Source organism: Castor canadensis, chromosome 18, assembly GCF_047511655.1.
Source record: "Castor canadensis chromosome 18, mCasCan1.hap1v2, whole genome shotgun sequence".
Lineage (NCBI taxonomy): Eukaryota > Metazoa > Chordata > Mammalia > Rodentia > Castoridae > Castor > Castor canadensis.
In genome coordinates this window covers 14,556,948-14,575,867 of record NC_133403.1, presented here as the reverse complement: position 1 = coordinate 14,575,867, position 18,920 = coordinate 14,556,948, and the positions used below count along the sequence as shown (strand labels likewise).

The window sequence follows — 18,920 nt, the reverse complement described above, 5'->3', positions numbered from 1 at the left end:
CTAGGAAACATATAGTGATAAATTCTGTGATGCATTTAAAGAATAAGAAAAATTTTCTCAATTTCTTTGGAAAAAATATTAAAGAAGGAACACTTCCTAACTCATTCTGTGAGGTCAGTATTCCCTAGCCACTCTTCTTCATGAACATTAAAGCTTCAAATCATCAAAAGAATACCAGCAAATACAATTCAATGGCCTCTGAAAATGATTACACATTATGATTCAGTGGAATTTAGTCCTAGAAATGCAAAGATGGCTCAACATGCAAAAATCAATAGATATGATTCATTAAATTAGCATACTGAAAATATCTTTATGACCATGTCAATTGATACAAAAGGTTGCCACAAATGTTGCATAGTCTTAAATCCTTACACAGAACATAAATATCTCTACAGAGCTTTACAGTCTGGAATTGTTTTACTTCAATGGTATGAGCCAATTCAGAAATTCATATTAATAAAACACTTTGATGTTCCTTTACCACATCCTTTGAATGTTTTTGAAATGCTGGTAATACCAGAACAAGAATGCTCCATGGCCTGTGTAACTATCAGCAAAAGTACCAAAAAGAATCAAGTAGTTTTGTTTGAGTCAATCAATTTGAATTCTGCATCTTCATTGTTTACAGAAATTGATGCAAGCAGCCAATAGTTGGATTCCATTCATATGACACAGTTGGAGAAAGATACAGTTTTAGTGTGTTTAGATAAATTTGTACAATATTAAATCTATAAGGAAAACTAAAATCGAGTAAGAAACTAGCCTCTGTGCTAAGTTTCGATTTTCACGTTTAAATCTGGAGTATCCCTTCAAGACAGTGTGTTGGCTTTCTGGAAATGTGGGATGCAGGGTAAAAGCTTCAAGTCAGATGAGGTTACTTGGGAGATTTCAGAGGAAACAAGAGTTTTCTGCTTTTTGGGATCAGACAGGGATGTCATTTTGGAAAGTAGGCCAACAATAAATCAAACTGCACACAGCAATCTCTACATCTTGGCTGGACACAAAAATAGTTACTAAGCAACAGAAACTGACGTCAGATGACAGGAAAATGAACATATTCCATTGAAAGCAAAATGTTTTAAGGAAATTCAATACAGACTGCAATATAATTTGTTTTAACCATCATGAGTTATATCTCAAATGGTCTGTACATTAGGGTAGATTCAATACTTTCTGTAGCTGGAAACAGCCAGTCTATCTCTTGCCATTGTGTGGTACATGTATCAAGTTTGCTTAATAAAACCTATGAGATGAATAGTCCTCTAGTTCCAGGAAACGCAGTCTTAAAAAAAAAACAAATAATGTTTATAACAAGGGTGCCATAGTAGTTTTAGACAACTCATGATTATCTTCAGATAAATTTAGTGACCATTTATTACCATGTTTTATTCTTTTTTAATGAACATAACTTGATAAAGAAATCATCAGACAAGCTTTCTTTTTTCATAGGCCATTCTGTATTTCTTTGCAAAATAGAATATTTAATCCTTATTTATTAACCTCTTGCTAGAGTGTTTAATGTATCTAAATTTTAGAAAAGGAAAGTGTGGAGCAGCTTAAATTTTTTTATAATGTATAAAAATTTTGTTTACCTTTTCAGAGTAGTACTTTGGGAGTCAAGGGCAATTTGTGTGAGAATTCAACAGGTAGGTAATTTCATTTAACAAAAATATTTTATAACAGAATTTCATGCAGGATTGACTTAAAAGGAAGTTTTGTGTTTTCTACTATAAAAACTTGTAAAGAGTCATGCAAAAGATATTGAAAGCTGAAATATCCTTAAAGAGGTGTGTATGTAAGTGTAACTACCATGTGTATGTGTTCTTTTTTTTAATCATTTTATTATTCATATGTGCATACAAGGCTTGGGTCATTTCTCCCCCCTGCTCCCAACCCCTCCCTTACCACCCACTCCACCCCCTCCCTCTCCCCACTACCCCCTCAATACCCAGCAGAAACTATTTTGCCCTTATCTCTAATTTTGTTAAAGAGAGAGTATAGGCGATAATAGGAAGGAACAAGGGTTTTTGCTGGTTGAGATAAGGATAGCTATACAGGGAGTTGACGCACATTAATTTCCTGTGCATGAGTGTTACCTTCTAGGTTAATTCTTTTTGATCTAACCTTTTCTCTAGTTCCTGGTCCCCTCTTCCTATTGGCCTCAGCTTTTAAGGTATCTGCTTAAGTTTCTCTGCATTAAGGGCAACAAATGCTAACAAATTTTTAAGGTGTCCTACCTATCCTCCCACCTTCCTTGTGTGCTCTCGCTTTTATCATGTGCTCAATGTCCAATCCCCTTGTTGTGTTTGCCCTTGATGTAATGTCTGCATACGAGGGAGAACATATGATTTTTGGTCTTTGGGGCCAGGCTAACCTCACTCAGAATGATGTTCTCCAATTCCATCCATTTACCAGCGAATGATAACATTTCGTTCTTCTTCATGGCTGCATAGAATTCCATTGTGTATAGATACCACATTTTCTTGATCCATTCGTCAGTGGTGGGGCATCTTGGCTGTTTCCATAACTTGGCTATTGTGAATAGTGCCGCAATAAACATGGGTGTGCAGGTGCCTCTGGAGTAACCTGTGTCACAGTCTTTTGGGTATATCCCCAGGAGTGGTATTGCTGGATCAAATGGTAGATCGATGTCTAGCTTTTTAAGTAGCCTCCAAATTTTTTTCCAGAGTGGTTTTACTAGTTTACATTCCCACCAACAGTGTAAGAGGGTTCCTTTTTCACCACATCCTCGCCAACACCTATTGGTGGTGGTGTTGCTAAAGATGGCTATTCTAACAGGGGTGAGGTGGAATCTTAGTGTGGTTTTAATTTGCATTTCCTTTATTGCTAGAGATGGTGAGCAGTTTTTCATGTGTTTTCTGGCCATTTGAATTTCTTCTTTTGAGAAAGTTCTGTTTAGTTCACTTGCCCATTTCTTTATTGGTTCATTAGTTTTGGGAGAATTTAGTTTTTTAAGTTCCCTATATTTTCTGGTTATCAGTCCTTTGTCTGATGTGTAGCTGGCAAATATTTTCTCCCAGTCTGTGAGTGTTCTCTTCAGTTTAGAAACCACTTCTTTTGATGAACAGAAGCTTTTTAGCTTTATGAGGTCCCATTTATCTATGCTATCTCTTAGTTGCTGTGCTGCTGGGGTTTCGTTGAGAAAGTTCTTGCCTATACCTACTAACTCCAGAGTATTTCCTACTCTTTCCTGTATCAACTTTAGAGTTTGTGGTCTGATATTAAGATCCTTGATCCATTTTGAGTTAATATTAGTATAGGGTGATATACATGGATCTAGTTTCAGTTTTTTGCAGACTGCTAACCAGTTTTCCCAGCAGTTTTTGTTGAAGAGGTTGCTATTTCTCCATCATATATTTTTAGCTCCTTTGTCAAAGACAAGTTGCTTATAGTTGTGTGGCTTCATATCTGGGTCCTCTATTCTATTCCACTGGTCTTCATGTCTGTTTTTGTGCCAGTACCATGCTGTTTTTATTGTTATTGCTTTGTAATATAGTTTGAAGTCAGGTATTGTGATACCTCCAGCATTGGTCTTTTGACTGAGTATTGCCTTGGCTATTCGTGGCCTCTTGTGCTTCCATATAAACTTAACAGTAGATTTTTCAATCTCTTTAATGAATGTCATTGGAATTTTGATGGGAATTGCATTAAACATGTAGATTACTTTTGGGAGTATCGACATTTTTACTATGTTGATTCTACCAATCCATGAGCATGGGAGATCTCTCCACTGTCTATAGTCTTCCTCAATCTCTTTCTTCAGAAGTTTATAGTTTTCCTTGTAGAGGTCATTCATATCTTTTGTTAGGTTTACACCTAGGTATTTGATTTTTTTGAGGCTATTGTAAATGGAATTGTTTTCATACATTCTTTTTCCGTTTGCTCATTGTTAGTGTATAGAAATGCTAATGATTTAAGAAACAGGAATTTTTAAGGTGTAAATTTATACATGTATCAAAATATTACATTGTACCCTAAAATATGCACAATTACTGTGTCAATTAAAAGAAAGCTTGAACTATTAATAAATTATTACTAATTAGTCTATGGTCTTCTGCCACCAAGATATCAACAGCCGCTTCTGTCCGAATACATTTCCCAGGGTCTTGCCTCCCATATGTAACAATGGCTGCTCAGAGATTGTTATGGTTTGCATGTGAAGCGTCCCCAGAAAAGACTCATGTGTTGAAGTCTTGGTCCCAAGCTAGTGGCATTATTGAGGAGTGACTGAATCAAGATCATGTCAACTTCATCAGTAAGTCTCATAGATGAATGGACTATTAGGAAGTGGTGCCTTAGTTGGAGGAAGCAGGTCCCCGGGAACACGTCTGTGAAGAATATATCTTATCCCTCTGTGCTTCCTGGCTATCATGAGGTGAAAGTTTTATTCTCCCATGTCTCTCCACCATGATGTTCTGTATCACCTAAGGAACAAGGATACTGAGAGTCAAAATAAATCCTTCCTCCTTAAGTTGTTTTTTTCAGGTGTTTTGTCACAGTGTCAAAAAGCGATTAACATAGAGGCCAAGACAATCCTGTGTGTTCCAAGCAGTAGGTTAGAAAAATATGCATCTGACCACACAATAGTGTGGAGCCAACTAAAAATTCAAATGAAAATACTGTGCAAATTCAGTTGTTAAGTCCACTCATCAATAACGATTCTAGTTTATTCAGTGTCCCATATTTAAGAGAAAACTCTAAACATATTAAGCCATATTTTTATATTATTTGATGTGTTCAAATTTAAGTTCATTAAGTGATTCAGTAGTTTTACAACTATGGAAATGAAGAGCTATTTACAATGTAAGTTTTGTGCACTTTTAACAACAAACAGTACCTCAAGTAAATGTTTACACATTTAACTGATTGTTGAACACTACTTGAACTAGATTTCTTCCTGCAACAGTTTCCAGATGAGACATTTAGAACAATTTGAGATGAACATAAAAATTGAACAAATAGTAAGAGAAGTCTTAAATCCCTTTCCTTCCCCCACCTAGTATCCTTTTAAAAATAACATTTTATGTTAATGTGGTACAATTGTTGCAAAGACTGAAACAATATTGATTGGTTATTGTTAAGTATGGTCAAGAGTTTGCATTATGGTTCTCTCAGTGTTACAGTTCCATGGGGTTTAAAAAATGCCTAATGTCACTTATCATCATAATAAAATGGTTTCCTTCTCTTAAACATTCCCTCTGCTCCATCTATTAATTCCTCTGCCCTTTCCCAGAACCTCTGGCAAATTTTATTATCACTACAGTAGTTTTCATATCCCAGAATTTCATGTAGTTAAGAATCACAGAGTATGTAGCTTTTCAAATTGACTTACTTCACTTGGCAATATACATTTAAGATGTCTTTCTTATGTTTTTGTATCTTGATGGCACAATGATTTTTTGGCCACTGAACAATATTCCATTGGCTAGATGTACTAATATTTGTTAGTAGATTCTCCTACTGAGGGACATCTGGGTTGCTTCCAGTTTGGGAAAGTATGAGGAAAGCTACCACAGACATTCCTATGCAGGTTTTTATTTAACTGGGCAAACCTAAGATTATGATTACCTGATTGTATGTAATACTATGTTTTCCTTTCTAAGCATTTGGTAAAAAACACTAAGTAAACCATTGGGGTCTGATGCTTTTATTGAAGTGATTATTGACTCAATTTCTGTCATAGATATAATAGTATTCAGGTTATGTTTCTCCTTGGGTAAGTTTTGGTAGTCTCTTCCTTGGAAGGGTTGTTCTAGTTCCTCCAAGCTATCAAATTTGTGGATAGAGAGTTGTTCAAAATAGTTCCTTATTACCCATTTAATAGTTCCTTATTATCCAGTAATGATAACTTCCCTTCCATTTATCATATTGCTCCTTTGTGTCGTCTGTCTTCTCTATGTGGTTACCCTGGCTAGAGGCTTTTTGATTTTGTTGATGATTCAGAGAATTAGATTTTGGGTTTGTTGATTTGCCATTTTCCATTACATCAATTCCTGCAATAATTGCTATTTTTCCTTTTTTTTTTTTGCAGTACTGCCCTTTTTTTTCTTTTAATGTGTCTGCTTTACTTTACACTGCTTTTTCCCCCTCTAGTTTCCTAAGGTAGAAAGTTAGATTATTGAATTTAGGCCTTTATTTTCTAAAATGCTACATGCATGTTATAGTTTCCTCTCTGGGCACACATGCTTTTTCTGTCTTCCACAAATTTTACAATGTATATTTTCATTTCATTTTGTTTAAGGTATTAAAAAATTTCCATGGAGGTTCCTTCTTTGACACATTGTGTTTTGTAGAGTGTATTGTTTAATATCCAAGAATTCAGCAGCTTTACAGTTCTCTTTTTGTTGTTGAGTTCTAATTTAATTCTGTAGTGGTATGAGAGCATATTTTGTATGATTTCTATTGTTTAAAGAATATCCAGGTATATATGGTCCGTAATGTGCTCTATCTTGGTGACTATCTCATGTGACCTTGAGGTGTACTCTGTTCTTGTTGAATGAAATTAGATCTAGTTTATTGATAGTGATTATTTATTTTATTCCTGCTGCATTTGTCAAGCACTGATAAACAGACATTGAAATCTTCCACTATGCTAGTGGATTAGTATCTTATTGCAGTTCCACACATTTTTGTCTCTGTTTTACCTTCCTTTCCTGTTCCACTCATTTTCCTTGTATTATCTACCAAGGAGCATGTCATAGCAGCAACTGAATCTATGCATGATAATAAGCCACCTCCGTCCATGGAGCCCCATGTCCCTACCATGGGAGCTCCCTAAGTCATTCTCATCAACACCAGTGTACTGACCACTACTCTGTGTTCTCCTACACTGTCCTGAGATCCTGATGGAGGTGGTTTCATGTGATTAGGTGGAGATGAGATCTATTGCCAAGATAAGGTTGTTCTTTGGGACAGAATTTTTTTTCCTTCCTTCCTTCCTTCCTCCCTCCTTTCTTCTCTCCCTCCCTCCCTTCCTTCCTTTTGGCAGTAGTGCGGTTTGAAATCAGGGATTCATGCTTGCTAGGCTGGTGCTCTTACCACTTGAGCCACCCCACCAGCTAGGTTTCTTTCTTTTTCAATCAACTTCAGATATGAAAATTTGACCAAGTATATCATAGATGACTCACACCATTTCCTTTGTGGAGGAATGTCAAGTGCAAGTCTATTACCAACTGATACCTGATTCAAGAAGGCGTTCACACATGACAGCAATGGTTACCAACTGTAGGGAAGTGAATATTTTCCTCAGAATCACTTTTATTGGTTGAGAAAGAGTTCTGTATGTGCCAAACAAAGTGAGAGATCTTCCATGCAAACTTCATGTCTTTTCTGAAAGTGCCCTTGGTGCTTTATTTTGGGGCCATTGACTCACCTAGTTTTCTGCTGTCACTATAGTGAACAATAGATCTGTGCAAACAGAATTCAGCATGACTTGATCTTCATAGTGTTTTCTTTTCTGTAACTACAAGTGGAACCCACAGCCATGAAAACCACATGTTTTCCCAGCTCACATGAGGAGGAAAAAAACCTAAGTGCTGAGAAAGATTGGACTTTCTTGCTGTTTTTTGTCTAGCAAGTCAGCTGATTCCATCTTCCTGCTGGAAAAAAAGACTGGGGTTGTGGTGAAAGTAACTGGTAATCCAATGTCGACTTAAGGCCATCTACTACAATTTCAGAAAGAAGCTTTGTCATTTCAGTGGTGTGAATTTGAGTTCGTGAGGGTTGGGAAGTACCTATGTCTGAGTTATGTGTAGTGATTGTAATGTGTTGTGTGTGCGCATGTATTTCCAGAGATAATATGTCCCTTCATGCATAGTACAAATGCCAAAAATTCTTTTAAAAAACACATACCACTGCACACTTCACCCAAATGAATTTCTTCAACCTTCACCACAGCCAGTTCTGGTTAGTTTAATATCCCCACTCCATAGAAGGAGGTTATGTAGGTTCTGTATTCCTGTAAATGGAAGAGGAAAATGTGAAGCCATGCATAGTCTTCATGTTGATGATCTGTGCTACAGAGGTGTATTCATTGCTTAGCTATGTGATAACTAGTCACTACTCCTGGGAGTTACAGTCCCTATGCATATGCCTAGAAGGATGTCCATCATTGTGAGGTAGCCACAGTGGTCACACAATCCATGGTGAGAGTAGGTTCATTTAACAGTAGACTTTAGTATAGTCATTAATGTGCAACACACAGCCCACATGGTTCTAATTCAGCTAACAGACTGAGAGCTGTGAGGCACCTGGTAGGACACACTAGGTCAACATCTGCCAGTGTAGGGGTCTCTCTTCAGTTCTTTGCTCATAGCAGATAAGAACCAGGGAATTGGAGGATTTCAAGATGGCGGCTGGAGGGAGGAAGCAGAAAGCAAGCCTCCTATAGTGAAATCTTGGAGAGACGCTAGAGGCACACTTTGCAGGCATAATCACTGAGAAAAGGCATAACTTTGACCCCTCCACACCTCCAGCCGGCACAGAGAATCTCCACTTCACGTTAAACGGAGAAACAAGGAGGGACCCCGGGCTGCCAGTTGCCGGTGCCCAGACAGCTTGGGAAGACGCAGACCAGGTGAGCTTTGCAGTACCACGGTACTCCCACAGACAAGCCTGGGCCAGAGCAGCATAGCCCCCTGGACAGACTGACCTCCACCCAGGGAAAAAAGAGAAACTGAGTAATAAGCAATAATAACAATAAAGACACACTGGAAAGAGGGTGGGGCGCCCTAAGTGCTGAAGATTGGGGGAAGGGAACCCTTCCTGGGACTATAAATAAACAAGCCGGTTGGGCCAGAGAGGCTCTGGAGGGAGCGGGGGCGTGCGCCCAGCAACCAGGAGTGGGAAAGCTGGTGAGAGTGGTGGAGGGAGGAAAACTCCACAGGAGAGGAGGAAGACCCACTTCCCATGTGAACTGTAAACAAACATGGTAGCTGGCAGGAAGAGCAGCACTGCCCAGTAATCAGGAGCAGGAAAGCTTGTGAAAGTGGCAGTGGGAGGAAAACTTCACAGGAGAGGGGGGAAGACCCACCTCCCACATGAACTGTAAAGAAACACGTAGGCCTGACAACGCAGATGCAGTGTCACCTTTCCCAGTGCTTGGAAAGGGGAAAGCCTGTAGCAGAGGCTCCTGCACAGGGGAACTCTGAACAAACAAAGCCTGCGGGACCAGGTGAGTGCTAAGCTCACCACAGAGATCTGCATAAACAATGCCTCCAGCAACAGCAGGCTGACAACAGTGGGCAGGCAAGCCACAGTTGCAGATACCATTCTCAGAACTGTCTCCAGACTCTTTTTTTTCTTTTTCTCCCTACCTTTGATGAGAGAACAACTGAATTACACCTGCAAGTGGAAAAACTTACTGAAACTGTATTGCATTTGAACTTGGGACACTAGGTGGGGTTTTTTTGTTTTTGTTTTTGTTTTGTGTGTGTGTGTGTGTGTGTGTGCAGTTTTGTTCTACTTTATGCGTCCCTTTTGATGAGACAACTACAGAACAACATCTGAGGCACCATCTACAAGATGGGAGACTGAGATGGACACCCAAATTATTAAGACTGAAACTGCATTGCATTTCAACTTGGAGAGTTTTTTTTTTCTATTTTCCATTTTATTTTAATTCATTTTTAATATACAGATATTTCTTTCATTTACTTATTTTTTATTTTTATTCCTATCTTAATTTTTTTTTATTTTTTATTTTCAATCCTATCTCTGTCCCTCTAATGTCTGTTCAGCTTACTGTCAATTAGTACACTAACACTCCCTGTTTATACCTTTGACACTTTCTTGTCTGAAACCTTGTTCTACTTTCTTGCTCTTGTCTGTGTATTTGTTTTCCCCTTTTCTTTAACTTCTTGCTTTCCATCTCTACTCACCCTTTCATTCTAAATATTACCATTGTTATTATTACAAGCTAGAAAATACTTAATTGCACACAGTACAGGGACAGTAACAACACCAAAGACAGTGACAGGAAGACAGAAAAAGCAGGGAAACCAGTTTCCCCACAGAAAAAAATTAGTACAGAAACCAGAGGGGAATGAAGAGAACAGATACTCAGATCCAGACTACAACAAAATGAAGATAAACTATGCCAAAGGACCCAATGAAGCCCACAAGAATAATTTAAAAGAAGACATACTACAGTACTCAATGAGAATTTTATAGAGATGATACTGGATAGGGTCAACCAAAATGTACAGGAGACACTCAAGAAATTCCAAGACAACAAAAATAGAGAATTTGAGAAAGCAAAAGAAGAAATAAAGGAAACCATAGAAGCACTGTATAAACACCAAAGTAAAACAGAGAACACGATGAATAAACAGATAAATGAACTCAGGACAAAAATAGACAACATTAAAGAGGAAAACAGCCAGGATATGGAAAAACCTTAGAAAAAAGAACAAAACAGAACTGCAAAACAAAACGGAAGGCCAATCCAGCAGAATAGAACAAACAGAAGACAGAATCTCAGAACTTGAAGATGAAATGGTAATTAAAGGAAAAACTGAAGAACTATTAATTAAACAACTCAAGACCTGTGAAAAGAAAATGCAAGAACTCACTGACTCCATCAAAAGACCAAACTTGAGAATCATGGGCATCGAAGAATGAGAAGAGGTGCAAGCGAAGGGAATACATAATCTTTTCAACAAAATAATAATGGAAATTTTCCCAAATCTAGAGAAACATATTCCCATACAGATGCAAGAGGCTTCCAGGACACCAAACAGACCAGATCAAAATAGAACTACTCCATGACATATCATTATTAAAACAACAAGCAGACTTCTCAACAGAAACATTAAAAGCAAAAAGAGCGTGGGGAGAGATCTTCTGGGCACTGAATGAAAATAACTTCAACCCCAGGATACTCTACCCAGCAAAACTATCATTCAAAATAGATGGAGCAATAAAAGTCTTCCATGATAAGCAGAAACTAAAACAATATGTGACCACAAAGCCACCACTACAAAAGATTCTGCAAGGGATTCTCCACACAGAAAGTGAAACCCAACTTAACCATGAAAAGACAGGCAACACCAAACCACAAGAAAAGAAAAAGCAAAACAGTAGACAGTAACCTCAACTTAGGTAAACACAATCAAACCTTCAAACAACTAAGACAACTAAATGACAGGAATCACCACATACCTATCAGTACTAACACTTAATGTTAACGGACTTAATTCACCCATCAAAAGGCACCGCTTGATGAAATGGATTAAAAAAGAATTTCCAACAATTTGTTGCTTACAGGAGACCCATCTCGCTGACAGAAATAAGCATAGGCTTAGGATGAAAGGCTGGAAGAAGATTTACCAAGCCAATGGCCCCCAAAAACAGGCAGGAGTTATCTCTGACAAAGTAGACTTCAAACCTACATTGATCAAATGAGATAAAGAAGGACATTCCATACCAATAAAAGGGGAAATAGACCAAAAGGAAATAATAATCATCAATCTGTATGCACCCAATGTCAACGCACCCAATTTCATCAAACATACCCTGAAAGACCTAAAAGCATATATTAACGCCAACACAGTGGTTGTGGGAGACTTTAACACCCCACTATCATCAATAGATAGGTCATCCAAACAAAAAATCAATAAAGAAATCCAAGATCTAAAATATGCAATAGATCAAATGCACCTAGTAGATGTCAACAGAACATTTCATCCAACCTCTACACAATATACATTCTTCTCAGCAGCCCATGGAACCTTCTCCAAAATAGATCATATCCTAGGGCACAAAGCAAGTCTCAGCAAATATAAGAAAATAGAAATTATACCGTGCATACTATCTGACCACAATGCAGTAAAAGTAGAACTCAACAACAAAAGTAAAGACAAAAACCATGCAAACAGCTGGAAACTAAATAACTCATTACTTAATGAACAATGGATCATCGATGCAATAAAAGAGGAAATTAAAAAGTTCCTGGAAGTCAATGAAAAGGAAAATACAACCTACTGGAACCTATGGGACACAGCAAAGGCAGTCCCGAGAGGAAAGTTTATAGCCATGAGTGCATATATTAAAAAGACTGAAAGATCCCAAATCAATGACCTAATGATATATCTCAAACTCCTAGAGAAACAAGAACAAGCAAATCCCAAAACAAATAGAAGGAGAGAAATAATAAAAATAAGAGCTGAAATCAACAAAATAGAAACCAAAAAACCATACAAAGAATTAATGAAACAAAAAGTTGGTTCTTTGAAAAAATAAACAAGATTGATAGACCCCTGGCAAACCTGACTAAAATGAGGAGAGAAAAAACCCAAATTAGTAGAATTAGGAATGCAAAAGGGGAGATAACAACAAACACCATGGAAGTCCAGAAAATCATCAGAGACTACTTTGAGAACCTTTATTCAAATAAATTTGAAAATTTTAAAGAAATGGACAGATTTCTAGATACATATTATCCTCCAAAACTGAACCAAGAGGAAATTAATCACCTGAATAGACCTATAACACAAAATGAAATTGAAGCAGCAATCAAGAGTCTCCCCAAAAAGAAAAGTCCAAGACCTGATGGATTCTCTGCTGAATTCTATCAGACCTTTAAAGAAGAACTGATACCAACCCTCCTTAAACTGTTCCACGAAATAGAAAGGGAAGAAAAACTGCCTAACACATTTTATGAAGCCAGTATTACACTTATCCCAAACCAGACAAAGACACCTCCAAAAAGGAGAACTATAGGCCAATCTCCTTAATGAACATGGACGCAAAAATCCTCAATAAAATAATGGCAAACCGAATTCAACAACACATCAAAAAGATTATTCACCACGGCCAAGTAGGTTTCATCCCAGGGATGCAAGGGTGGTTCAACATACGAAAATCAATAAACGTAATAAACCACATTAACAGAAGCAAAGACAAAAACCACTTGATCATCTCAATAGATGCAGAAAAAGCCTTTGATAAGATCCAACACCACTTCATGATAAAAGCTCTAAGAAAACTAGGAATAGAAGGAAAGTACCTCAACATTATAAAAGCTATATATGACAAACCTACACCCAGCATTATACTTAATGGAGAAAAACTGAAAACATTCCCTCTAAAATCAGGAACCAGACAAGGGTGCCCACTATCTCCACTCCTATTCAACATAGTACTGGAATTCCTAGCCAGAGCAATTAGGCAAGAAGAAGGAATAAAAGGAATACAAATAGGTAAAGAAACTGTCAAAATATCCCTATTTGCAGACGACATGATCCTATACCTTAAAGACCCAAAAAACTCTACTCAGAAGCTTCTAGACATCATCAATAGCTATAGCAAGGTAGCAGGATATAAAATCAACATAGAAAAATCATTAGCATTTCTATACACTAACAATGAGCAAACGGAAAAAGAGTGTATGAAAACAATTCCAGTTACAATAGCCTCAAACAAAATCAAATACCTAGGTGTAAACCTAACAAAAGATGTGAAAGACCTCTACAAGGAAAACTATACACTTCTGAAGAAAGAGATTGAGGAAGACTATAGAAAGTGGAGAGATCTCCCATGCTCATGGATTGGTAGAATCAACATAGTAAAAATGTCGATACTCCAAAAAGTAATCTACATGTTTAATGCAATTCCCATCAAAATTCCAATGACATTCATTAAAGAGATTGAAAAATCTACCATGAAATTTATATGAAACACAAGCGGCCACGAATAGCCAAGGCAATACTCAGTCAAAAGAACAATGCTGGAGGTATCACGATACCTGACTTCAAACTATATTACAAAGCAATAACAATAAAAACAGCATGGTACTGGCACAAAAACAGACATGAAGACCAGTGGAACAGAATAGAGGACCCAGATATGAAGCCACACAACTATAAGCAACTTGTCTTTGACAAAGGAGCTAAAAATATACGATGGAGAAATAGCAACCTCTTCAACAAAAACTGCTGGGAAAACTGGTTAGCAGTCTGCAAAAAACTGAAACTAGATCCATGTATATCACCCTATACCAAGATTAACTCAAAATGGATCAAGGATCTTAATATCAGACCACAAACTCTAAAGTTGATACAGGAAAGAGTAGGAAATACTCTGGAGTTAGTAGGTATAGGTAAGAACTTTCTCAATGAAACCCCAGCAGCACAGCAACTAAGAGATAGCATAGATAAATGGGACCTCATAAAGCTAAAAAGCTTCTGTTCATCAAAAGAAATGGTCTCTAAACTGAAAAGAACACCCACAGAGTGGGAGAAAATATTTGCCAACTATACATCAGACAAAGGACTGATAACCAGAATATATAGGGAACTTAAAAAACTAAATTCTCCCAAAACTAATGAACCAATAAAGAAATGGGCACGTGAACTAAACAGAACTTTCTCAAAAGAAGAAATTCAAATGGCCAGAAAACACATGAAAAAATGCTCACCATCTCTAGCAATAAAGGAAATGCAAATTAAAACCACACTAAGATTCTACCTCACCCCTGTTAGAATAGCCATCATCAGCAACACCACCAATGACAGGTGTTGGCGAGGATGTGGGGAAAAAGGAACCCTCTTACACTGTTGGTGGGAATGTAAACTAGTACAACCACTCTGGAAAAAAATTTGGAGGCTACTTAAAAAGCTAGACATTGATCTACCATTTGATCCAGCAATACCACTCTTGGGGATATACCCAAAAGACTGTTACTCCAGAGGCACCTGCACACCCATGTTTATTGCGGCACGATTCACAATAGCCAAGTTATGGAAACAGCCAAGATGCCCCACCACTGACGAATGGATCAAGAAAATGTGGTATCTATACACAATGGAATTTTATGCAGCCATGAAGAAGAAAGAAATGTTATCATTCGCTGGTAAATGGATGGAATTGGAGAACATCATTCTGAGTGAGGTTAGCCTGTCCCAAAAGACCAAAAATCGTATGTTCTCCCTCATATGTGGACATTAGATCAAGGGCAAACACAACAAGGGGATTGGACTTTGAGCACATGATAAAAGCGAGAGCACACAAGGGAGGGGTGAGGATAGGTAAGACACCTAAAAAACTAGCTAGCATTTGTTGCCCTTAAAGCAGAGAAACTAAACCAGATACCTTAAAAGCAACTGAGGCCAACAGGAAAAGGGGACCAGGAACTAGAGAAAAGGTTAGACCAAAAAGAATTAACCTAGAAGGCAACACACACGTACAGGAAATCAATGTGAGTCAATGCCCTGTATAGCTATCCTTATCTCAACCAGCCAAAACCCTTGTTCCTTCCTATTATTGCTTATACTCTCTCTACAACAAAATTAGAAATAAGGGCAAAATAGTTTCTGCTGGGTATTGAGGGGGTGGGGGGGAGAGGGAGGGGGCGAAGTGGGTGGTAAGGGAGGGGGTGGGGGCAGGGAGGAGAAATGACCCAAGCCTTGTATGCACATATGAATCATAATAAAATAACAAAAACAAAAACAAAAACAAAAAAATAACCAGGGATTTATTTGTGTTTAATTATATGATTACCACAGCCATAGAAATATTCAAATTCATTAACAAACACCCAAGGGACAGTGATATAGGAGAACTCAAAGTCCAACTTGATTGTTAGCCTGCTGTCTATCACTCGTGTTGCAAATCTTCAGTATAGCTGGGTTAGAGTGTGTCAGACTGACCTACAGCTGACCTCCAGGATGAGCCATGTCACTGAGGCTAGTGTGAGAATGGGCAACTATGGACACACACACACACGTTTTGTAGAATAGAAGACAAAGAGGAAAAATGTCACATGGTTTATATGATAGGATTTCAGTATTTTAAAATATTTATAAATTATGTTTAACAATTAACAAATAAATATAGTAAGATTTTTTTGCCTAGAATTGAATCCAGTCTCCAAGAAATTTGCTTTAATCAAGCACAAAATTTAATGGAAGAGTTGATAGGAATAGTAGCCGCCTAATTGGAACCTGGGGAAGATAGGATTTGTGAGATATCAAGGAGATAGTGACAATGTAGCTCAGCCCCTAAAGGGAAGGAGGAGGCTTGGGACTTGGCCATTGTTAAGACTATTTCACACTGACTGGGCTAGAAAGCAAAAGGCTCTGTTTCTCATTTTTTTTTCTTGCTCTGCTTCTGTGTTACATTCTTACCCTGTGTCCATGTTAATTCATGTTCCTTAATAATTCATGGGAAACACAATCAGTGGATTGACACTCACTCTGTGTCCTCCTAGCTACCTGTAAGAAGTTTCTGGAGTCACTTGCTAGTGACATCAGAGATGAGGAGGGTCTACTGAATGTCCCAATAATGTCATTTTTCTTTGTCTAAAACACAAGGATCGCTGTCTTGGTATCTGTTTTTTCCAATTAAATTATCAAAATATGAATTTGTATATTACCAATGAGATGTATAATTTCCTAGAAGGGAGAATTTCAAAGGAGATAAGAGAGAATCAGCTCTCTTATTAACTGATAGCTGATTCAAGACCACATTAAAAATGGCAACCTTATTGCAAACTGTGTGGTAGTAAGCATTTCCCTAGGCAGCATTTTTTAATTCTATGGAAATGCATTTTGCAATTGCCAAGAAAAATAGATTTGAGACATACTCCCCTCACCCCGTTCAGAGCTTGTGTCTTTTGGCATGAATAAGTTTGCTCTCTTCTTGTCTTCCTGTTTTGTTGACTACTATTTCCCTCCTGATTTCCTAATGTTACCAACTGAACAAAAGTCCTATGAACACACAACATGGTATGGTTGGATCCTCATTCTGATTACTTCTCTGTAATTACAGGCAGACACCATAGAAATAGAAAATGGTGTGTACTGTGGAGTCCTTTACTTGCTCATGAATCATCTAAAATGATGTGATGGCTAGATGTCTTAGTGGCGTTAGTGTGTACAGCCACCCTGATTCAAGCTTACTTTTGTGAATGAGGGTTGGGATGCGGTGATAGAAATTCAGTTTTCAGGTAAAGAGACGTGGACATTTTCTCTAGATCCTGAAAGCAGCTGTGTCCACTTTAGGTGGTAGATGATGTGTGTATAGGGTGATATCTATGTTTGCATCCATGTGGTTTAATTCTGCATGTTTCTGTGTGAGTTTTTCTGTGTTTGTTTCACTAGACGTATATTCCCTTAGTTGCCACTGTCAACAACATTTTTAACAAAAATGCAGCAATCACTGCAGTGTAATTATATATGTAAATCAATCGAATTGTATTTGGGACAGGAAATTCTGTGGACAAAATAGGGGGAATTTACTCCATGAAGGTCCAATGTTAACCTTCAGATAACATGGCTAAAAACAGGAAATGCCATGCTCTTGTGGAAAATCTGTTTCCCATCACTGAGCCTGGTCATGGTTTCTGTGCACTTGCCAAGAAACACTGTAAAATGAGCAGAGAAGCAAGAGGTTTGTTTGAGAGATTAAGCCTCGGGATGGGCTTGTGGCTTCATCCAAATCAATCAAAGGTAGGCTGTGTGTTGCAATTTGGGGAGAGAGAAGTGCAGCCACAGGACAGGAGAATCTCAATAAGGTCCCTGTTGAGCCTCCTAGTTGAAATTGGTTCTAGTTGATTCTGTAGGTCTTTGGAAGGTCTTTTTCATGGTAGTTCTGTAAAGTTAAAATGAGTATAAAATACACAAAATGGTGATCAGAATTTCCTTTTGCAACTAGTTTTCTGTGGAAACACATTGTAATTTAGTAAAAATGGATTACTTTTTCCCCACAAAAGAAAATGAAAATGCTAGATTTAAAATGCCACCTGTTTATCTTAAAAACTCTGCACTTGAAATAAGAGTGTTCTAGAAATTTTGCATCTCTAGAGCATAGTTTCCCCACAGCTCTGAAGGAGACCCTGGTATATGTGATTAGAGATGAAACTCATTGTTACCAACACTGAGGATCCAGGAATTAATGGAGACACCAGGTCAGAAGCTTGGGTGTACCTAAGAGGGATGATATTTCTAGTAGCAGGAGGAAGATATGAAGGGTTTCCAGGCCTTGGGGTAGGAGGTAGATTACCAGGTTTCAGGTCATCGGAATCAGTTCACTATCTTCACCTGAGTGAACCAAGTACACTTAGGCCCCTTCTGAGTGGGACTGAGTAGATCATGGCCCTAATGGCTGGCAAAAGCTCTGTGGACTATCTGCCTAATGCCTGGAGAGAGGCACTTTAGTCCTGTCCATGTCTTTTCCATCTCTCTCTGTGACAATCATGTCACAGAGGCAGTGATGTCATCTGAAGTTGCTGATAGGAAGAGAGCAGGAGTCAAGGGCCCACTTCTATGTCCCAGATGGGCAGTACCTAATTCAGCAAAGATATGGATGTCACCTTATCTATGAGGGCTGGAGCAAGAGTGAATTTGTACATTTTCCTTGTTATTAGAAATCACCTGACAACTGGTCTCTGCTGTGACTTTTGTTTGACTCAGAAACACTATAGGGAGTCTCACAGCACATTATAGTTGCAGGGCAGGAATGGGGATAGGAGACGAAGGGGTCTAGTGCAGGGTGAGCTCAGGAGGGTGGTGGGCACTGATTCCCCAGTCCAGGTGGCCCTTGTGCTCCTTTGTATCGTCCAGAGAATGTCACTTTGAGGGTATCTCTGACATGTTTTAAAAATCATGAGTACTATACATTGTATGTGTCCTCCCAGAACACAACTGGCCCCATGAGTGTCTGGTGAATCCACTATGGGATGGTATTGTGCTTATTTGTATGAAGGTTTTCTTCTCAACTCTTTCAGTGTATTGGGCCCCCTACCTAGACAGGTGGCTGCCCAGGCTCTGCTCCATGGTAAGAAACATGAGAGCGGGCTCCTAAAGTCAGTGTTATGCTGTCCCTCATGCCTGTGTGGCTGTGATCATGTCTAGCTAGGGTTTTTGTGTCCTAAGTACATATGGCTCTTCTGGAAATCC

General features: G+C 38.3%; 1 pseudogene; it reads left to right on the top strand.

Annotated features, from left to right (window-relative positions):
* The first annotated feature begins 321 nt into the window (after nucleotides 1–321).
* Nucleotides 322–1,095, top strand: LOC141418815 (mitogen-activated protein kinase kinase kinase kinase 5-like; annotated as a pseudogene).
* Nucleotides 1,096–18,920: the final 17,825 nt, after the last annotated feature.